Here is a 22,262-nt window from a genome sequence, read left to right on the forward strand (position 1 = left end):
AACCTGCATGAAAGTATGGTCCTTTCCCAACCATTCCATAACACCAGAAATTCTGTAGGTGTTATTAGAATTGAGATTTGAAATACTGTAATAACTGTATGTAGGTATGTATTTGTAGTAAGAATTCAAATAACCTTTTATTATTTGGAGGTGGTTAGCTGATGGAAAATTGTATTTTGCAGTAAACATAGCCCTTAATCTATCACATATTGCAATTATTTGTCCTAATTTATCTTTATGTTATTGTTACACATTTTACACACACACACACACACACACACACATTTTCTTTTCTTTTTTAAAGATTTTATTTATTTGACAGAGAGAGACACAGCAAGAGGGAACACAAGCAGGGGGAGTGGGAGAGAGAGAAGCAGGCTTCCTGCTGAGCAAGGAGCCCAATGTGGGGCTCCATCCCAGGACCCTGGAATCATGACCTGAGCCAAAGAAAGATGCTTAACAACTGAGCCACCCAGGCGCCCCTACATTTTCAATGTTAAGTTAAATGATCTATTGGTTTTCTTATTTCTTCCTTTATTTTTATTATTAGAAAGCCCTTCCAAGTCACTTTTATTTTACTCCAGTTATAATATACTTTCCTTTTTTTTTTTACATTTAACACTTGAATCCTTCTGAAATTTGCATTTGACCAGCTTCTCTTGTAAATGATATAAGCATAAAAATTACTACAATTCAGTGAATATTTGAGTACTGTGTACAGAGATAAGCATTTTACACATATTATACCATATATGCTTTTATCATTCTCACTGAAAATACAATTAAAAACACGTTTTTAAAAGAAAACCCCAAATCCTTCTATCTATAATTAACATTTTTGTGAACAATTTTCTATACATTTCATAAGCTTATATGCACATATACAGAAATACATAGATGTATAAAGAAATTGAATTATGCTCCTTTGTAGCCTATTTTTTCCATTAAATTACATATATGGATATATATTCATATCAATAAATGTATATTTACATTATCTTTAATGTATATGTAATAACTGGCTAAACTGACACATCTCAATGTACCTAGTCAATTAGAGCCAGTTAGGCTTTTTCTGCACTTTTTTAAACTATAAACAAAAGGTTAATGAACATTCTTGTGTATATATCTTCTAGAACTTTCATTTATCTTAAGATAAATTCTAAAATTTAGTGAAATTGCCAGATTATAGAAGGTATGTACATTGTAATATTTTTAAACAGATTGCCAAATGATCCTTTGGAAATGTACCAATTTACATAGTGGATTAAATCACCTATTTCCCTACAGCCTTGCCAACACCATGTTTTGTTAATCTTTCAAACCTTCTATAATCTGATAGATAAAAATTATTAGTTTACTTGCAAAGTGACTTTGTCTATTGGTATTCCAGAATACTATTCTGTTTATAACTTTTCACTATTTTTCTATTAGGACATTTTTTGAATGATGTATAGGAGTTATTTATATATTAAGAATATATACCCTTTTTTATAGGACACAGATTTTTTTCCTAGTTTCTTTTTTTTTGCCATAATAGATTTTTTGAAGGTAAAATTTATTAATCTTTTTCTTTAAATCTTTAGTCTTCATAAAATGATTAGAAAATCCTCCTCAACCTCAAAATTATAAAAATATTATAAATATATGTTAAATTATACTAAATGTATATTTTAAAATATAGAATATTTCTAGTACCTTTATAGTTTTTCATTTAAATATTTAATCCAAATAGAATTAATTTTGATCTAAATAGTGAATATAGAGGTCAGTTTATTAAGTTTCCCTTTAAATGACTAGCCCTGTCCTAATAACATTTATTGAAAAAGCCATCTTTTCCCCCAGTCCATAGGTTTGAAATGGCTTTTTATTTTGAAAGTCATAGTATATTTAGAAATAGTCCCCTATTTCTAAAGAAATAGGCACTGATCTGTTACATTGATCCATCTGCTTCTGCACAAGTACTACAATATTTAGTGTTACTTCTTTTTTTAAAGAGTTTATTTATTTAGTTAGTTATAGAGTGAGAGCGAGCGAGCACATGCGAGACACATGAGCAGGGGGAGGGGCAGAGGGAAAGGGAGACAAGAAGACTCCCCACTGAGCAGAGAGACCACATGGGGCTAGATCCCAGGACCCTGAGATCATGACCTGAGCCTAAATCAAGAAGTTACCTGAGCTGAAATCAAGAGTCTGACACTTAACCAATTGAGTCACCCAGGCACCCCTAATTACTGTTATTTCTAGTACAATTTGTATGTGGAAGATCAAGGTCCTTATAATTATCCTTCAAAATTTCATCAGAATTTTGGTGTTTAATGTGGTGTAAATATCTCAATTCTCCCTCAAAGTGAATCAAAGTGATTCTTGTAATGTTATTAAGTGATTTGTGCCCTAAGAGGGAAGGAAACTGAATAACTCTCCATAAACCCATACAAGCAGTTGACTTTGCAAACTTGTTTCTAGGTGGAAATAAACATAGAGAACCACTGCTGCATAAAGTCACTGCCCAATAGAACTTTCTACAGTAATGAAAGTGTTCTATAGCTGCACTTTCCAGCATGGTAATCATTAGCAACTTGTGGCTACCGAGCACTTGAAATGTGGCTACTGCAACCGAGGAACCAAATTTTTAGTTTCATTTAATTGTAATCAACTTAAATTTATACAACCACATGTTTATTGGACAGAGCACTTCCAAAGCATGACTATTAAAAACATCACTGCCTTATTATACTATTTCATAGCATTATTGGCAGATAATAGGTTTGACAATTTCCTACTTAACCTGAAACTCTCATTTAGATAGGGATTTTCAGTTAAATGTTAAGGCTAACCTTGAGATCACAATGGCAGTTCAGTTAAATATATAATGGATGCCCCCTGTATGCATGACACTCTTGCAGAATAAGGGGCAGATAACATAGCCTTCAAGAAGTTTAAACTTTAGTAGAGGAAATAAGATAATAAATAGCAATAATGGTTTCAGAATAAGTTAAGTACCATAAACAAAGAATCAAGAAAGTGTCAAGAGAGTTCCAAGAAGGGAGAAATTCTTTTGGCTATGGAGCATGAGGGAGAAATAAGGGAGGGCTGCATGAAAGAGGTGTCATTCAAACTACTTCTTTTTTCTTTTTTTTTTAAGATTTTATTTATTTATTTGACAGACAGAGATCACAAGTAGGCAGAGAGGCAGGCAGAGACAGAGAGAGGGGGAAGCAGGCTCCCTACTGAGCAGGGAGCCTGATGCGCTGGCTGCTAGATCCCAGGACCCCAAGATCATGACCTGAGCGCAAGGCAGAGGATTAACACACTGAGCCACCCAGGCACCCCTTAAACTACTTCTTGAATATGGTTCATACTCAACAGGCAGAGAAGTAGAGATGGGAGGAGGAGGAGAAAGACATTCCAAGTTAAAAGAATGGCATAAGCAGAGGTAGAAAGGGTGGATAACAAATATTATGTTGGATAATGATTAGTGGTCTGGCCCAATTAGATCATCATGTGAGAAGGAAGGTATTTAATGTATTAAGCAATTCTAATTATTAGAAACTCTTTCAGATTCAGTAACAATCCCCACCACCTAATATTCACTCACTAGGTATCAATACACTTAAGTGAAGAACTAAGAGGACTTCAGAAATATTAGTCCTAATATGTAGGATATAGTGAATTGGAGAGCAGAATAAAAATGACAAGAAGAGTCTTTAAAGCAGACCAGGTCCAGAATGGAGAGGAAGGGAGGAAAGGAGAGGGGGAGGAAGGAAAGGAAAGGGGGGGGGGAAGGAAAGGAAAGAACAAAAGTATCTAGAGGACTTGACAGGGAGTAGTAGCAATAGGAACGTAAAGGAAAAATTCCTATTCCAGAGACAGAACTCAGGGCATTTAATAAAAGACAGAAGCAGGAAGCAGGAATGGATAAGGCATTCAGGAGTCAAAGATGAATGAGAATGAACGGAAAGGGGTGCCAAAATAGCATCTGAATACATTTTATGTGCCCAAAAAAAAAACCCACCCAGAAAGAAGAATAAAGTAAGAAAGGTAAAAAGCATTAGAGAACTCAAGAGTGAAGGGAAGGTACAGCTACATGAAGAGGTCAGATTAAAGGAGCAAAATAAAGCAAGAAGGCTTAAACCTGGCTCCTTGGCACAGAGAATATACATTTAGGTTATTGGATCAAAGATTTGGAGCCATGTCTGTGGCTGGGGACGCCCAAGAGAAACTGACCCACAATGGACTCACTCCAGTGCCTCCAATCTCATTGCAAGGCAGTTCAAAGTGAACCAGCCCAGAGTTTGAATTCATGTTAGCTTTGGCCAAATGAACCCATGAAGTACATTTCTGCATCAGGCCTTATACTGACCAGGCATGTTTTACTTTGGCAAATCCCTTGGCACTGACAGTTCCAAGTATAAACTTAATAAGAACCTTATTCTCAAGTCCTATCTCAGGATAATTAAAGTACACATTGCACATTTAATATTTATATCTTTCCCCACCAAGTTAGGTCTGATCATGGCTTCCTGATGTAGGCTCAAGAAATAAACCTCAGGGGTTAAAGGGTGTGGGCTATTGGCTACAGCTAGAAACCAGCCCTAAAAAGCCCCATTAGCCCATACCCTGATGTTTGGTGATTTTTCTTACCTTATACTTTATACCTTTTTACTTTAGTAAGGTAAGAAAAGTTGAAACCTGGGATTTTTTTTTTAATTTCTTCTACTTGGTTATGGTGTATTTTTCACCAAGGAGCTTACAGTACTTTTCAAATAAAGAAGGCAACGTGTACATTCTTCTAAAAGCCCTGGCTGCAGTCGGTACTGTCATAGTTACAGAAATAGCCAAGTACAAAGGAGAAAATGCATTTTTCTTCTTTAATTTTTATTGTGCTGCAACAACCTGTCACAGGATCAGCTCAGGCCATCAAACCGCACACAGTGATGATTTCCTTTAAGGGACAGATGTGAACACACAATTCTGTTTTACCAAAGAATTTGATCATTTCAACCATATTTTAATTCATTTTACTTTCCCCACCTTTGCCCTTCTCAAATGGCAAATGTTTTGCTCTGATCCACTTCAGTGAACTATGTAATCCAATATGATTGATAACATGAAGTTTATTATTCTAAAGAAAACTGGAAGAATCACTTCAAAATTCATCATCTCCTTTATAAAGCTGGACTCTCGTGTATGTCTTCCTAAGGCTAAACAAAACTTCAGTGGCTTTGCACCTGTGGCAACATGTGCCAGGTGGGTAATTTGGGCTATTCTCCAGGTAGCCACACCATCCATTCACCCTGGCAAGCAACATATGCTTCTTTGGACTCTATCACCAATTACTGATGCTCAAGAAAGTTCTACTCAATTAAAAAGCCATGTCTCAGGAAATGAGTGGGTAAATCAAGAGTCAGACTGGACTTTGTCTGTAAAAACCACAGCCCAGGGGAACCACTATATCCCATATGCCTTATCAGTGCCTTTAGCCTCTGCACAAAGAGGTCATAGCAGCAGTAGTCCCACAAAAATTGAAAATGGCCCATTGTTTAACCTGAGGGAGGACTACCCAGATGTCTGTGAGGGCAGCAGAGACCATACTGCAAAGCCTCACTTAAATCCCCAGCTGTACTGCTCTGAAGGCCTGCCCTTGACCTATCAGGCAGAAGCAGAAGCAGTCATGGCTCCACTGTCCCAAGTAGTAGCCACTTGCCCCTCCTTTTGGCCAGCTGGACCTAGAGTGGGCGAACCAGGAACCTTTAGTGCCAAAGCCTTTTACCCACGTGTAAATACTTTCTATTTAAATCATCTGCTTCCATATCCTGTAATTGCAGGCTATCTAGCCCAAAGCAGCCCCCAAATTGGAGAGCTCACACAATGAGCCGGCAGCTCAGAGCTGGAGACACCCCATCTGATCCAGACACTGCACGATCGAAATAATAATGGCCCTATAGTTAGGGTTACTCCACAGAGGAGGGGTAGAAAGGGTGAAATGGGCACAGGTAGAAATTTCCCCTGAAGCCTCTGGCTGAAATACACCTGGGATTTTCAGTCTTCCTACATACAAGGGTAGTTGCCTAATTTCTGTCTGGGTAAGTAAGGAGCACTGAAAACAAAACAAAGCAAAGCAAAACAAAACAAAAACGTGTTCTGAGGTGCAAGACCTGCAGAAGCATAAGTGCCTACTACCCTATTTGGAAAGAGCCCAGTAGGGCAACATTGTACAGGCACCATACTTCATCTAACTCCTCAGGGACAGCCTGAGGAGGGTGTCAGTGGAGAAGTGGCCTCCAGCTCCTACACCTGTTCTGGACACTTAACTCCTTCAGGACTTAACTCCTGACTTAACTCCTGGAGGGCTGTAATGGAGGTAACCTTCCTGAGCAGTACATGCCTGCTGAAATTGCAAAACCTCAGGGATATGTCCTTTCCTTCCTCCCTCCTTCCTTACTCTGGATCTGATGCCCAGCTGTGCCACCTGTTCAGTAATCCACAACTTGGCTCCCCTGGCCAGGAAATGTGAGAAGGATTTCTTCTTGGAAGTCTATAGAAGGTGAGATTGAATGTACTGGTGGGGGTAAATCATTCCTGAAGACACCCCATCCCTAAAAAAAAAAAAAACCACCAGTGACAGGGTCCAAAGTAGCTTTCAGCAGAAAGGTTCTTTTCCAGCACTTCTGCCCAGTCATAGCTGGATGGCACAGAGAAAACCTTAAATACCTGTTTACTAATGTTTCCCTCCTGGGCCCCTGGGTCCCAGAGATGGGGAAGGGAGTGGCTGTGGGAACCAGGAGAAATCCCTAAAATGGAGAATTATTATAATACTCAGTTCCTTTGCCATGTTTCTTTGCCAAAGCATTTTTCTTAGACGTCTTATAGTAAGTAACAAATCAAGTTCATTGCTCCAATCTCTGGCCCAGAGCTACAAGGCAGGTCACACTGGATGGCTGTCCCTCCTCACCCTCTCCTCCTTCTCTGGGGTTCCTTCTCAAAAAGTATGAAGCACTGCTCAGCACAGGTGGGTCCTCTCCCCTGAGCAATGGTTGGGAGAGGATCACTCAACCTGAGAAACTGGCTCAAGGGGGAGTAGGGATTCCTGTGGAGAATCCCTGGAGCATCCCAAAGTCTGAGCTGGGCTACCTTTGGGTTTTCAAGGCAGGCAGGCAGGCGGACAGAGATGGTCTCTTATCACCAGAGCTCTCTCTTGTCCCCTGCTTGCTGGGAATCTCCAGGACCTGGAGCTTACTGCTGGGGAACCCCTCACTGCTTCACCTTTGAGTCGCCTTGGGCACTATCCCTGTGCGGTTGCTCTCCTGGCTGTGGGCCGAAAACGTGGGCCGAAAACGTGGGCAGAATCAGAGATGAGACCCCAGTGGGAAAGTGCTTTCCAAGCTACAGTGTCCGTGCACCAGCTGCAAAGATCACAAAGATCCTGCCCGCAGCAATGAAACACACCGGCTTACCTGCACCTGGCAGGCAGCACTCGCTAGTTGTAGCCGAAGAGCCCCTGGCCTTGGGAGTTCCAGCCCCTAAACTTTCTGGGAGAGGTGAAGGAAGAGAAAGAAAACTGGCAAGTGTTTCCACGAGCAAGAACCAGGGCTGAAGGAGAGGTAGAGCTTCTGTTGGTCGCAACCCGCCTACTCCCTCCTGTCGCCTGAGAGCCTAGCACGTTCTCTCCTCGCCAGCCAACTGTCCGGTTATGCAAACGGGCATTACCTGTCTGAGTCTTCCACAACAGCAGGCGACGTCCGGCAGGGCTCACGCATGCAGTTCCATGTCTGGGGCAAGAGGTCCAGGGCGAGAGGAAGAGCTGGGTTCCAAGGAGTGCGGGCTCGAGCTTGCTGGGCAAAAAGGGAGGCTCCCCAAGGGCGATCAGAGCTGGAGGCGGCTTGGAGGAAAGGGTGTCTTCCGGAGCAGTGGACAGAGCAGCCCCGCCTGTTTTCTCCACTCCCTGTCCTAGCCAAGGAGGGTGCTAGGAAACTTCTCCTAACCCAAGCAAGATTTCTAGAGTTCAACAGAGTTTTCGTAGACTTTAGGGGGAGCTGGACAGGGAGGCTAAAAAAGCTTCCTAAATTACTCCCCTTTGCCAGATCGTCAGGTGCCGCCTCTCGGCTCCGTGACCAGACTCTTCCTAAGTCGCCTGCCTCTCAGCCTCTTCCTTCGCGACTTTGCTCCGGAGCAGCCGTGCTCCAGCTGCACCTTGTCTTGGCCAAATGGTACACCGAGGGATGCAGGTGCCTCAGCCTGTGACTCTCTCTCTCCTCACAAAGCATGTACGCCCTAAGGGCAACAGCTCTACTACCCAGACTGCAGCGCAGGCTTCAAGTGCGAACTGTGACTGCTCGCCTCTCTCCCGCCTGTTCGAGGCTTCAGGCTTTCCCAGGAACCCTCTCCAGCCTGTGCGCAAAAACCTACACGGTCCTCCCTAGCTCCGAAGAAGGAGCAGCGCCCGGAAAGTACGCTCCAGGCTCGCCTCACATCCTGCCACCGCTCTTGCTGCCTCCAAAAGAATGCCTAGAGTGGGGGTAGGAAGGTAGTGGAAATCACCTAGAGCTCGTCTCGGTCGCTAACAGTTCTCGGGGCTGACTGATTGCACCGCGGAGGAGGTGGGGATTAGAGAGAACCGCTCAGGCGCGTCACGGAAAAGGGCTGCTGCTGCTCCTCCTCTTCCACACCCCTTTAGATTTGGGAGCGCGGGGAGGGGAGGGAGACTGGGAAAGACTGCCAACCTCGAGTCCCCCATCCCTGGTTTAAAAAAAAAAAAAAGAAAAAGAAAAAGAAAGGGGGGGGGGAAGCACTTCCTTCTTACCTTTCCTGCGAGAAGGAAAGCGCGTCCCGGCAGCGCCGTCTAGTGTCCGTACAAGAGTAAGCCGGTATACAGGGTTGGGGCGAGCGCTGAACAGAGTGAGGGCGTGGAAAACCACTAAACAAGTTTTTCATCCCCTGGTCCCTAGTTCCACCCACTGAATAGGTGTCTAGCTCAACCAGGAGTTTACCTACTTGGTTCCTCCCTGGCCAGAACTTAATGGTATTAAAAACACAGGCCCCCTAATTGTATTCATATGAGTTTCCCAGTCCCAGAGAAAACTCCTTTCCGCGCCTCCCACGTTAGAAATCCCCAGGTCTCAGGGTTCTCCAGCCTTGACAATCATACACTGAGCAGGAGTGTTCTGGGACCCCGGGAGGGGCTTGGAAATAAGACCTGGGCTGTGATTGTTCATGCGGCCTACAGCTCTCTAGCAATGATCCTGACCACCTGCTCTCCAAGGTCACAGAGCCCAGGAGCTCCTCTCTTTAAGAGTAATAGGGAGAGGGGAGAAGGGAGTTGAGGGAAATTGGAAGGGGAGGTGAACCATGAGAGACTATGGACTCTGAAAAACAATCTGAGGGTTTTGAAGGGGCGGGGTGGGGGGGTTGGGAGGTTGGGGGAACCAGGTGGTGGGTATTAGAGAGGGCACGGATTGCATGGAGCACTGGGTGTGGTGCAAAAACAATGAATACTGTTATGCTGAAAAGAAATTAAAAAAAAAAAAGTAATAGGGAAGAAGGACTGCAACTCAGAAACTGACAAGGTCTGAATGGCAGCAGAGGAAGAGTCCCGTTTTTTATTCCAGGTATCTCCCAGAGCCTACCGCTCAGCTCACGGGCTCCTTGCTGATTAACACACTTAACAGGATTGCTCATTTAACGGGTCAGCTGAGCGCTGTGCTCAAGCATTTGCAGCGGAAATGGGCTCCTATTTGTCTTTCTCTGAGCTTTCTCCAGCTGTTCTCCTGAAGCTGTTCCATTGCTCTGCGTTAGCTACAGAGAGCAAATGAGCCAGAGATAGAGATAAGGACCGAGAGGGAGCAACTGAGAACTCTGTGCCTGGCGGACAGCTACACCCGCGCCCTCCGGGCCCGCTTCCTTGGTCACTTAGCTTCTGCCCCTCATCCACTGGGTTTTCAAAGCGGGAGCCTGTGCACAATTCAAATCGCGGTCCCTCCCTCACCTCTCGAGCCAAGTTTATGCATTCTTTTTTCCCTGTGGACCATCTCACCCACCATATCCCACAAAACCCTACCCTGAAAAATTATTTCTGCAATTGAGGTTAAGTTGGGGAATCAAGAGATGCCAGGTGTGGAAGGAAAAGTCCTTTCAGCACAAATCAACACGAAGTTTCCCTCCCAGGGTTTTGTTGTTTATGCACAGCAGGGGAGGAGGGAAAGGGCAGGAGACTACATTTTTGAAACAGGAGAAATGTCCTACAGTTTCTCCTTGTTTTGTAACAGCTCTTATTTTCAGATAAAAGCCCATTCTTCTGACGGGGATTAAACAGCCAATTCTGTCTTCCTCTTTGCTGGGAAGTTTATGTAAACTTTCCTTTGCCTGCGTGCTTGCCCTGACAGTCCACATCACCACTTCCAGCAGACAGCCCGACTTACATTAATGTTACTCATTCAATGCCATATGCTTCAAACCAGCTAGTGAGAGCAGCAACGCAGGGTAAAAAGAACACCATCTCAAGTCTTACTTTTCTGGTTGGGTGCCTGGTACCTCCAGTCTAACCTTTAGCAAAGCACCATGCCCTTGGACCCTGAGCTGAGCCACTGGGCTCTCATGGTGAGGCCTTTTGGCCAAACCATGAGGTCTCTCACTTACATTAAGGCATTAAAAAGCCAGAAGTCAGGAGCCTGGGTGGCTCAGTGCGTTAAAGCCTCTGCCTTTGGCTCAGGTCATGATCTCAGGGTCCTGGGATCGAGTCCCGCATCAGGCTCTCTGCTGAGCAGAGAGCCTGCTTTCCCCCCTCTTTCTCTCTACCTGCCTCTCTACCTACTTATGATCTCTGTCTGTCAAATAAATAAATACTATTAAAAAAAAGCCAGAATTCGGAGTGAAGGGAGTTCATTGAGGATGGCCATCCATAATATTCTTTGGCAAACTGTGAACACAATGTAGACAATACATTAAAAACAAAACATAACAAAACAAAAATAAAAACTCTATCTTCCTGTCCTGTTGATTCCTCCTTTCACTATCTTTCTATACCCAGTTTGACCCAGCTTCACTCTAACACACCCCATGTGCCTTTAGTATCCAAGTTCTGCTCCTCCCATCCCATCAAAACCTACTCTCCTGTGTACCTACCATTCTTCCCGTCCTCTCTGCTCATGACAATGGTTTATTTTCCAATGTGATAAATGACTAACTAGGCTGGCCAACCTTATCTTCTTCAGTAACATCATCCTTCACCAGAGATCTTAAGAAGATTTTCTATAACTAGAAAATTAAGGAACCATGGCATATCAGTGGATTTCCTTTGGGTGGGTAAAGCGTTCTTGGTACGTAGCAAAGAGGGCAGCTTGTTTGGCTAATTCTATTGGTCTGGTTTATGGTTAAATGAAGAGATCTCAACGAATTTGAGGAATATAAAAATAAAGTATCCAAGCAGGAACAAGAGGCCAAGAAAATAAGGAAGGAACCAGTGTGACCTCTCAAAAACAACTCAGTGAAACTTGGAGGTCTAGGACTTTGTTCCTCAAAGTATTATCCATGGACCAGCAGCATTGGGGGCATTGCCTGGGAACTTGTTAGAATGCAGAATCTTGGGCCCCACTCCCACTACCAAATCAGAGTCTTCACTTTAACAAGATCCTTGGGTGATTTCATATACATATTAACAATCAAGAAGCATTTTCAAGAAAATCTTTGAATTCTGCTTAGCTCAGGAAAGGGAAAAGGGCAGTGAATGTAATCACCCAAGGAGCTAATAAAGAGATCGGGCAACATCATTGTCATAACAAGCACCAAATAACAAGGTTGGAGTTATATGTGTTTAAGCCTACTAGGCCCAATCTATTTTCAGGACTATAGACTACACATCAAACTATGGTTACTATCCTTACCTACAGATGACATTTTTGCAAAACTGCCCTTGGTTACATGAAAAAATGAGTGAAAGCGTGGGCATGGTTTAATATAAATCAATCACAACTGCTAAAGAAACAATCAATTACCATGTTCCACTAGAGTAGAGTTAATCATCTTCCTAATAATATTAAGAGCATAAATTAACAGGGGCACCTGAGTGACTCAGTCAGTTAAACATCTACCTTTGGATCAGGTCATGACCCCAGGGTCCTGGGATAAAGACCCACAGCTAGCAAGGAGCCTGCTTCTCCCTCTGCCTCTGCCTGCCACTCTCCCTGCTTGTGCTCTGTCAAATAAATAAAATAAAATCTTAAAAAATAGAACTTTACAGAGTTTGGTATATTGTGGGCACTCAATATATATCCACTGATTAATTGTGAGAAGAGCTGATAACTATTTATTGAAGCCAAAATTCTTTAAGAAGTTAACAATGGAAATAAGTAGCTTTGCAAAAAAAATAAATAAATAATAAGCCAAACTTTATTCCTTTTGCCCAAGGCAAATTTCAATTTTGTTGAAATTAGTTGAAATTTGTTACTATACTGTTAGATATAGTATAGTATAGTAAGTATAGTATAGGAAGGTGAGACAAGAGAAGAAATAGAGTGTTTACTACATGCTAGATGCCCTACATATTTAATCTTATTTCATCCATCTCTGGAATTGGCTGATGGCCAAAAATATTGGTTTAACATCTTGTTAAAGATTCTTGGTACCATATCCCAGATCTGTTAAATCAGAATTTCAAGGAGTGGACCCCCTCAGGTGTGGAGCACCTTTTTAAGCAAGACTCAAAACAGATAAACCATAAGGAAAGAGATTGATAAATTTGACTACATACAAATTAAACATTTCTGCAAAGAAAAAGAAGCAACATAAGCAGAATGAAAAACAGAGTGCCTAGGTGGCTCAGTCAGTGTGGCAAACACTTGATTTCAGCTCAGGTCATGATCTCAGGGACCTGGGATCAAGCCACGTGTCAGGCTCCATGCTCAGCATGGAGTCTGCTTGAGGATTCTCTCTCCCTCTCGTTCTGCCCCTCCCCCTGCTTCTTCACGCTCTCTCTTTCTCTCTCTAAAATAAATAAATAAATCTTTAAAAACAGTTTTAAAAAGTCAAAAGACAAACTATAAACTGGGATAAAAATTGCAATTCAAAGGGATAATTTCATTAATATCTACAGGGCTCTTTACATAATAATCTTTGCCCCCCAAAATAGGCAAAGGATATAAATAGATACTACACTGTTAAAAATGCAATGGACATCTATATGTGGGGAAACAACCACAAACTAAACCATAATTGCAAAGAATAAATGTTCCACAGCACACACTATTGGCTTGAACTTCCTTCACACTCTGTTTCAAATAAGTCAGTTCATTTCAGAACTTTCTGTTCTTATGGACTATCTCTCTACCTGGGGAAAATCTCTGAACAACTACCCCAGGCAGGGGTGGTAGCCTCTTAACTTCTTAGTTTGTCTCTCCTGGCAGGAACCTCTGCACTACCATATAGCTAGTGTGAGTGCAGTCAGGGCCCCAGTATTCCCATCCTGCTATGCCTTGGGTTGAGCCTCCATGTTGAGTGGTGGCTGAGTTGGAAAAAAAGAAGCTCTCAATCACTCTGCCACACTCACCAGGAATTTAGCATCTTCAAATTAAAGTTGAAAAGGAAAAAGAACAAATTCAAGTTGGATTAGTTACAAAATGCTGGTGTCTTGCCCCTCCCCGTACGATATCATACCCCCTCATTGGGAACTGAGAGAGTAATTCTTGTCCTCTTGGCTATACACACAAGGAGTAAAGCTTTCATGAAGCTGATCTGGGTGGGGGAGGAGGAAAGAAATGGGTCATGGATCAAGAGCCAGAAAGCTTAACTGCTCTTAACAAGAGTCAGATTTTTTTGAATAAATATTTCTTTGTTTGCTGTATGCCCTTAGGACATACTCCAGAGCTCCTCATGGAGCTCCTCATGCTGCCATCCTAGAAGTGGAACTATTAAATGAGTTTTGAAGTTAAGACCTTTGTGAAAAGAGTATGGATAGCAACACAATTTCTGCCCTTAGGAAGCAAATGTTTACCAGAAAGAAGAAAAAAACTCATAGGTCACATGGCACAGATGAAAATACAGTAAGATCACTTCAAACAGGAGAAATTATAGGGAGTCAGAGGAGGGAAAAATAATGTTGAGAGGAATCAGGAAAGGCTTCACTAAGGATGTAGCATCTGAGTGTGGTTTAAAGGATAAGTAGATATGAAGAGGGGGGATTCCAGACAGAAGGCATAGCATTAATTCATTCATTTGTTCAGTGAATATTTAATGAGAACCCACTACATGCCAGACACTGTTTCTGGGTACTGGGTATATATCAGTGATCAACACAGACAAAAATCTTTGCCAAAATGAAACTTAAATCCTGGTGGTGTTGGGGAAGAGAAAAGAAATATAGTATATAAGCAAGTGGTATAATATAGCAGAGAATGGTGCTATGAAAAAAGTAAAGCAGGGTAAGTGATATGGAAAGAACCAGAAGAGTATAGAGGGGTCAAGGAATGCCTCACAGAAAAATTAATATTTGAGGAATGTCCTAAATAAAATAAGGGCACATGCCCATCAAACAGAGTGTTCAAAGCAGAAGGAATAAGAAGTGCAAAGGCCATGAACAGGGATCATGCTCAGCAAAGAAGATCAGGAAAGAGATCAGTGTGTCTAGGACTGAGTGAGGCAGAAAGTAGTAGGATTCAAGTTCAGTGAAGTAACAGGAGATCCAGAAAGTCTAAGCATAAACAAGTGATAACAGAATTTGTGGTGCATTTTATGATGAAAGGGGACCATCTGGTGGCTTTTGCCCCAGTGTCCCTACAAAGGATGAGTGTGAGAAAAACCTAGAACAATGGATTGCAGCCAAATTCTGGACAACCTCAAATGTCAGGCTAAGAAGCTTGTATTTAACTCAGTGAGAAAGACAAAGCTTCATAGGTATTAGACTTCAAAACACAGACTCATAAGGAGGTAGTATGTATCACCTTCTCTCTACTTATTCTCCTTCTTGCTTTTTCCCCATCTCCCTACCGAGGCCTAAAGTGGACAAGCAGCAAGGTCAGGCATCAGAAGGTGGGTACAGACAGAGATCACCATTGCACTGGCTCTCTGCTCTCCCATCTCAAGACTTGATTGACTTCTTAGTGGGGAGGAAAGTCCTACCTAGTACACAATAGCTTTCTTTGATAAAACTAGCTCCCATGATTTACTATATCATCAGGAAATTTCTCCATACATTTCACCTAGATCCCTTTACCTTTGGTTTATTCTTTAGAGAAGCAAACAACTCTTCCATCAGCTTGGGTTTCTGAAGGGAACATGAAAAAATAAGCCTCAGACTGAAAAACCTTTGTTGTCCTCAAAGAAAGGAAGTCAATATTTATTTATTTTTATAACCAAGAATCCCCTTATCAAAGGAAAGTCTGATATCACTAAGCATCAGCACATTTGCCAGAAAGGGTAAAGTCCGTTAAAAACAGCCTTCTAAATTGATTGATTGGAATTCAGGCTTTTTATGCCAGTACCATGCTGTCTTGGTGATCACAGCTTTGTAGTAAAGCTTGAAATCAGGTAACGTGATGCCCCCAGTTTTATTTTTGTTTTTCAACATTTCCTTAGCGATTTGGGGTCTCTTCTGGTTCCATACAAATTTTTGGATTATTTGCTCCAGCTCTTTGAAGAATACCGGTGGAATTTTGATTGGAATGGCATTAAAAGTATAGATTGCTCTGGGCAGTATAGACATTTTAACAATGTTTATTCTTCCGATCCAAGAGCATGGAATGATCCTCCATCTTTTTGTGTCTTCTTCAATTTCTTTCATGAGTGTTCTGTAGTTCTTTGAGCACAGATCCTTTACCTCTTTGGTTAGGTTGATTCCCAGGTATCTTATGGTTCTTGGTGCTATAGTAAATGGAATCAATTCTCCAATTTCCCTTTCTGTATTTTCATTGTTAGTGTATAAGAAAGCCATTGATTTCTGTACATTGACTTTGTATCCTGCCACGTTACTGAATTGCTGTATGAGTTCTAGTAGTTTGGGGATGGAGTCTTTTGGGTTTTCCATATAAAGAATCATGTCATCTGCGAAGAGAGAGAGTTTGACTTCTTCATTGCCAATTTTATTTCTCTTTGTTGTCGGATTGCTGTTGCTAGGACTTCTAATACTACATTGAACAAGAGTGGTGAGAGTGGGCATCCTTGTCATGTTCCTGATCTCAACGGGAAGGCTGCAAGCTTTTTCCCATTGAGGATGATATTTGCTGTGGGTTTTTCATAGATAGATTTGATGAAGTTCAGGAATGTTCCCTCTATCCCTATATTTTGAAGTGTTTTAATCAGGAACAGATGCTGGATTTTTCAAATGCTTTTTCTGCATCAATTGAGAGGACCATGTGGTTCTTCTCTCTTCTCTTATTAATTTGTTCTATCACATTGATTGATTTGAGAATGTTGAACCATCCTTGTAACCCAGGGATGAATCCCACCTGGTCATGGTGGATAATCTTTTTAATGTGCTGTTGGATCCTGTTTGCTAGGATCTTGTTGAGAATCTTAGCATCCATATTCATCAGTGATATTGGTCTGAAATTCTCCTTTTTGGTAGGGTCTTTGCCTGGTTTGGGGATCAGGGTAATGCTGGCTTCATAGAAAGAGTCTGGAAGTTTTCCTTCTGCTTCAATTTTTTTGAAACAGCTTCAGGAGAATAGGTGTTATTTCTTCTTTGAAAGTTTGGTAGAATTCCCCAGGGAATCCGTCAGGTCCTGGGCTCTTGTTTTTTGGGAGATTTTTGATCACTGCTTCAATCTCGTTACTAGATATCGGTCTATTTAGGTTGTCGATTTCTTCCTGGTTCAATTTTGGGAGTTTATAGTTTTCCAGGAATGCATCCATTTCATCTAGGTAGAAGAAAATTCTCTGCATTATAATAAAAGAAAATCCCTATCATAGAACAAAAAAAGCAGCAATCTAAAGCTTAAAGAAACACCTCTGACACTTAGGGAAATGGTTTTGCTACATCAGAAGCCAATACTGTCTCTATAATGATGCCTTAAATTGGAGTTGTAATTCAAATAGCAGTGCTGTAGGTAAAGGTTTCTGATTTTGACATGAGTACTTTTAAACACTGAGAAATTGAGGCCAATCTTAAAGGGAGCTCCACAAGGTAATTAATTATTGCTGTATGTTTCTAGATAAACATTCTTATACAGCATTCTAGCAACTGAAACTCTCCACTGTCACTTCAGCTCATTTGTGGCACTAGGAAAACTCCTTTATTTATTAAGATGCCCCACTAATATAATATAATTCTATAGTATATTTTAGATCAGAGAAAAATTTAACTATCTTCAACATCTATTTACTGGCAAGTATATGGTACTGCTGTCTCAGTGTTTGAAAACTGGCATATGCAAGATAACTTTTTATTAACCAGAATGCTGAATCAACCAGAATGTCATTTTCCTTAGCTATACCCAATAGCTGATATTTTAACACAAGAATCATGTTTTACTAGAAAGTGTTGTTGTAGAACAAGAACAAACACCAGAATTAACCCTACTACTGCATGTTACAGCCTTGTAATCTGCTCAAAATTTAAAGATGAAGATCCTTTAATAAAATTTCAAAACCTTGTTTTAAGTAAAAATCTCACTCTTTGCATATGACATGATACTCTATGTGGAAAACCCAAAAGACTCTACCCCAAAACTGCTAGAACTCATACAGGAATTCAGCAAATGTCAGGATATAAAATCAATGCACAGAAATCAATTGCATTTCTATACACTAACAATGAGACAGAAGAAAGAGAAATTAAGGAGTGGACCCCATTGACAATTGCACCCAAAACCATAAGATACCTAGGAATAAATGTAACCAAAGAGGCAAAGGACCTGTACTCAGAAAACTATAGAACACTCATGAAAAAACTGAGGAAGAAACAAAGAAACAGAAATGTTTCACACTCAGGGACTGGAAGAACAAATATTGTGAAAATGTCTATGCTACCGAAAGTGATCTACACATTTAATGCAATCTCTATCAAAATAACATCAACTTTTTTCACAGAGCTGGAGCAAATAATCCTAAAATTTGTATGGAACCAGAAAAGATCCCAAATAGCCAAAGAATATTGAAAAATAAAACCAAAGCTTGTAGCATCACAATTCTGGACTTTAAGCTCTGTTACAAAATTGGCATCATCAAGACAGCTTGTACTGGCACAAAAACAGAAACACAGATCAGTGGAACAGAACAGAGAACCCAGAAATGGACCCTCCACTCTATGGTCAACTAATCTTTGACAAAGCAGGAAAGAATGTCCAATGGAAAAAAGACAGTCTCTTCAACAAATGGTGTTGGGAAAATTGGACAGCCACATGCAGAAGAATGAAACTGGACCATTTCCTTACACCACATACATAAATAGATGCAAAATGGATGAAAGACCTCAATGTGAGACAGGAATCCTTCAAAATCCTAGAGGAGAACACAGGCAGCAACCTCTTCGACCTCAGCCACAGCAACTTCTTCCTTCTTCTTCCCTTCCTAGGGCAAAAATGAACTACTGGGACTTCATCAAGATCAAAAGCTTCTGCACAGCAAAAGAAACAGTTAACAAAACCAAAAGACAACTTACAGAATGGGTGAAGATATTTGCAAATGACCTATCAGATAAAGGGTTAGTATCCAAAATCTATAAAGAACTTCTCAAACTCAACACCCAAAAAACAAAAAAATCCAATCAAGAAATGAGCAGAAGACATGATCAGACATTTCTCCAAATGAGACATAAAAACGGCCAACAGACCCATGAAAGAACATTCAACATCACTTGGCATCAGGGAAATACAAATCACAACCTCAGTGAGATACCACCTCACACCAGTTAGAATGGCTAAAAGTAACAAGTCAGGATACAACAGATGTTGGTGAGAATGCAGAGAAAGGGGAACCCTTTTACACTGTTGGTGGGAATGCAACCTGATGCAGCCACTCTGGAAAACACTTTGGAGGTTCCTCAAGAAGTTGAAAATAGAGCTACCCTACAAACCAGCAATTGCACTACTGGGTATTTACCCCAAAGATACAAATGTTGCGACCCAAAGGGGCATGTGCATCCCAATGTTTATTGCAGCAATGTCCATAATAGCCAAACTATGGACAGGGCCAGATGTCCACCAAGAGATATATGGATAAAGAAGATATGAGATATATATAGATATATCTATATCTCTATATATATCTCAGCCCTCAAAAATGAAAATTTGCCATTTGCAACAATGTGGATGGAACTAGAAGGCATTATGCTAAGTGACATAAGTCAGTCAGAGAAAGATAATTATCATATGCTCTCACTGATAAGTGGAATTTAAGAAATGAAACAGAGCATCATATGGGAAGAGAGGAAAAAATTAAACAAGACAAAACTTGAGAGGTAGACAAACTGTAAAAGACTATTAATCATAGGAAACAGACAAACAAACAGAGAATTGCTGGAGGGGAGGGAGGTGGCGGGATGGGGTAACCTTGTGATAGACATTAAGAAGAGCATGTGATATAGTGAGGACTGGGTATTATATAAGACTGATGAATCACTGACCTCTACCTCTAAAACCAATGATACAATATATGTTAATTAATTGAATTTAAATTTCAAAAATGAAAAAAGCAACTTTATTTTACCATTATCAGTTAATATTAAGTCAAACTGGTAACTTATAGGTGTATATTACAAAATAATAAAATAGAATTAATTGATAGGAAATAATTAATTAATTAATTAATTAAAAAACAAAAAGACCAAAAAAAAATGTCTTAGTCATTTCAGACAGCTTTTAATAAAAATACCATAGACCAGGGTGCCTGGGTGGCTCAGTCACTGAGTGTCTGCCTTCGGCTCGGGTCATGATCCTAGGATCCTGGGATTGAGTCCCATATTAGGTTCCTTGTTTGGCTGGAAGCCTGCTTCTCCCTCTCCCTCTCACCCTGCTTGTGTTCCCTCTCTTGCTGTGTCTCTCTTTGTCAAATAAATAAACAAAAACCTTTATTTTAAAAAATACCATAGACCAGTTAATTTATCCTACCTGATGATTAGACCAGTTAGTTTAAAAAAGAAACTTGTATGTCTCACAGTTCTGGAGGCTGGAAGTCTGATATCAGGTTGCCAGCATGACTGGTATTCTAAGTGATGGTCTTCATCCTGGCCTCCTCCTATCTTCACATGATGGATAGAGAAAGAAAAAACGAACAAACTCTGTTGTCTCTTCTCATAAATGCACTAATCTTACTAATAAGGGCTCCACACTTTTATTACCTTCCAAAGCCTCCACCTATTAATACCATCATATTGGGGGTTTAGATTTCAACATATGAATGGGGGCACAAGCATACAGTCCATAACAAACCCCTACTCTTTAAAAGTGTCCACCTTGGACAAGCAGCTCAACTTAAAAATACCAGAAGTCATTGAAAGCCTCCAATAAGAACTACACCCAACACCCAGCCCCATACACCACCCCAGTATGAATCCTTATTTAGAATATAAGACAGTATCTTAGAGATCTGGGTAGCTGTATTTACTTCCCATCTAGGTACCAAAGGAAACTCACAGTTGTCAAAAACATCACTAACTTTCAAAAAATAAAATTCCACATTGTTGGATTTTCACTGCATACTGGTTATTTTAAAGATTTTATTTATTTATTTATTTATTTATTTATTCATTCATTCATTCATTCATTTATTTATTTGAGAGAGAGAGAGGAAGCACAGGGAGAGGGGCAGAGGGAGATGCAGAGAGAGAGAGAAGCTCAAGCAGATTCTATGCTGAGCATGGAGCCCAACACAATACTCCATCCCACCACCCTGAGATCATGGCCAGAGCCAAAATTAAGATTTGGATACTCAACCAACTGAGACAGCCAGGTGCCCTGCATGCTGGTTATTATAGATCATACACATTGAAGCAATAAAGCAAAGCTCCATACAGAGCATACTAGGGTAGGAATCAGAAAATCTGAGAAATCTTTCTGTTGTTGCTGTTGCTGTTTTAAATCCTGGTTTTACTATTCATCTGTTTCTCATTTGGTATATTTGTTTTGCTTCCTCTTAAACTGCCTTGGGAGGTGGGGGTGGCAAATATTGTCACCTGATAAGGATATGGTACAGAACAATAAGAAAGTGCCTGCAAAGCATTCAGAATGCCTTGAAGATAAATATCAACTAGCTACTATTATAGTATCAGTTAATAAGCTAAAAATAATCAGACACATTTAGTGAAAATGTTAAGCTAACATAAAATACATTCTTTTGTAGAAGAATGTCTGGATCTTGATATTTTTCTTTCTCTATTTTCTAGTATTGCTATTCCATCATGAATCATACAGACATCCATTTTCAAGTCCTCTGAGTCAATCTCCTTATGTGATGACCAGGACTCATTTTTTTTCTCTTTTCTTTGTCATGGTCACAAGTTCTAGACACAACAATGATTGTATGGATCCGCTCCAGATCAACATACCCATTATCAATTTTAAGTCTTTCTAAATCTTTCAATAAGAAATTGCCAATAGGGGCACCTGGGTGGCTTAGTGAGTTAAAGACTCTGCCTTCAGCTTGGGTCATGATCCTGGGGTCCTGGGATCGAGCCCCGCATTGGGCTCTCTGATCGGCAGGGAGCCTGCTTCCTCCTCTCTCTCTCTGCCTGCCTCTCTACCTACTTGTGATCTCTGTTTATCAAATAAATAAAATCTTTAAAAAAAAAGAAATTGCCAATAAACAGAACTTTCTCTTTCATATGCCAAAACTTCATACAAGAATGCTAATACATTTTCAGCAATTTAGAACCTCTGCCACTTTAGATCGTCTTTCACTTCTCTTGTCAGAATTATGGCATAAAAGTCTTATGCTTTAAATTATTTATCATGTCACTTCTTAGAGTCATCTCTTTTTTTAGCTGAATTAAAAGATTAGAGGCATTGGAAAAAATAACCCATGGACTTTGAAATATACAGTAAGGTGAAATTATTTTTAATGATACCTTTGATTTATATTTTAATTTTAAATGCACAGATAAAGTGGTATCATTAAACATACTTTAACTTTTTATAATAAATCAATGGTACCTTAATTATTGTGTTATAAAGTAAGGACACATAAATTATTCATACATAACTACTGCAAATTGAATTTCTAAAACTAGCTTTATATTCCATATTCTGGTCTCATCCTAACCACTAGTGGAAAATAGTCCATTTCACAGCCACTGCTAATATGACACAGTTGGCAGTCTTTACTCAGAATAGGCTTAAGAG

At 40.5% G+C, this 22,262-nt stretch overlaps 1 protein-coding gene across 2 annotated transcripts in view; it reads right to left on the reverse strand.

Annotated features, from left to right (window-relative positions):
- Window positions 1–8,247, reverse strand: part of IL1RAPL2 (interleukin 1 receptor accessory protein like 2) — a 1,238,422-nt gene extending 1,230,175 nt beyond the window's left edge. For both annotated transcript variants that reach the window (XM_032846194.1, XM_032846191.1), the window contains exon 1: window positions 7,711–8,247. The gene's annotated coding sequence lies outside the window, so the exon portion shown is untranslated. The remainder of the gene's footprint in view (window positions 1–7,710) is intronic.
- Between the last annotated feature and the right edge of the window lie 14,015 nt (window positions 8,248–22,262).

The sequence above is a fragment of the Lontra canadensis genome, unplaced genomic scaffold (genome assembly GCF_010015895.1).
Source record: "Lontra canadensis isolate GAN:19392208 unplaced genomic scaffold, GSC_riverotter_1.0 scaffold172, whole genome shotgun sequence".
In the NCBI taxonomy this organism is placed as follows: domain Eukaryota; kingdom Metazoa; phylum Chordata; class Mammalia; order Carnivora; family Mustelidae; genus Lontra; species Lontra canadensis.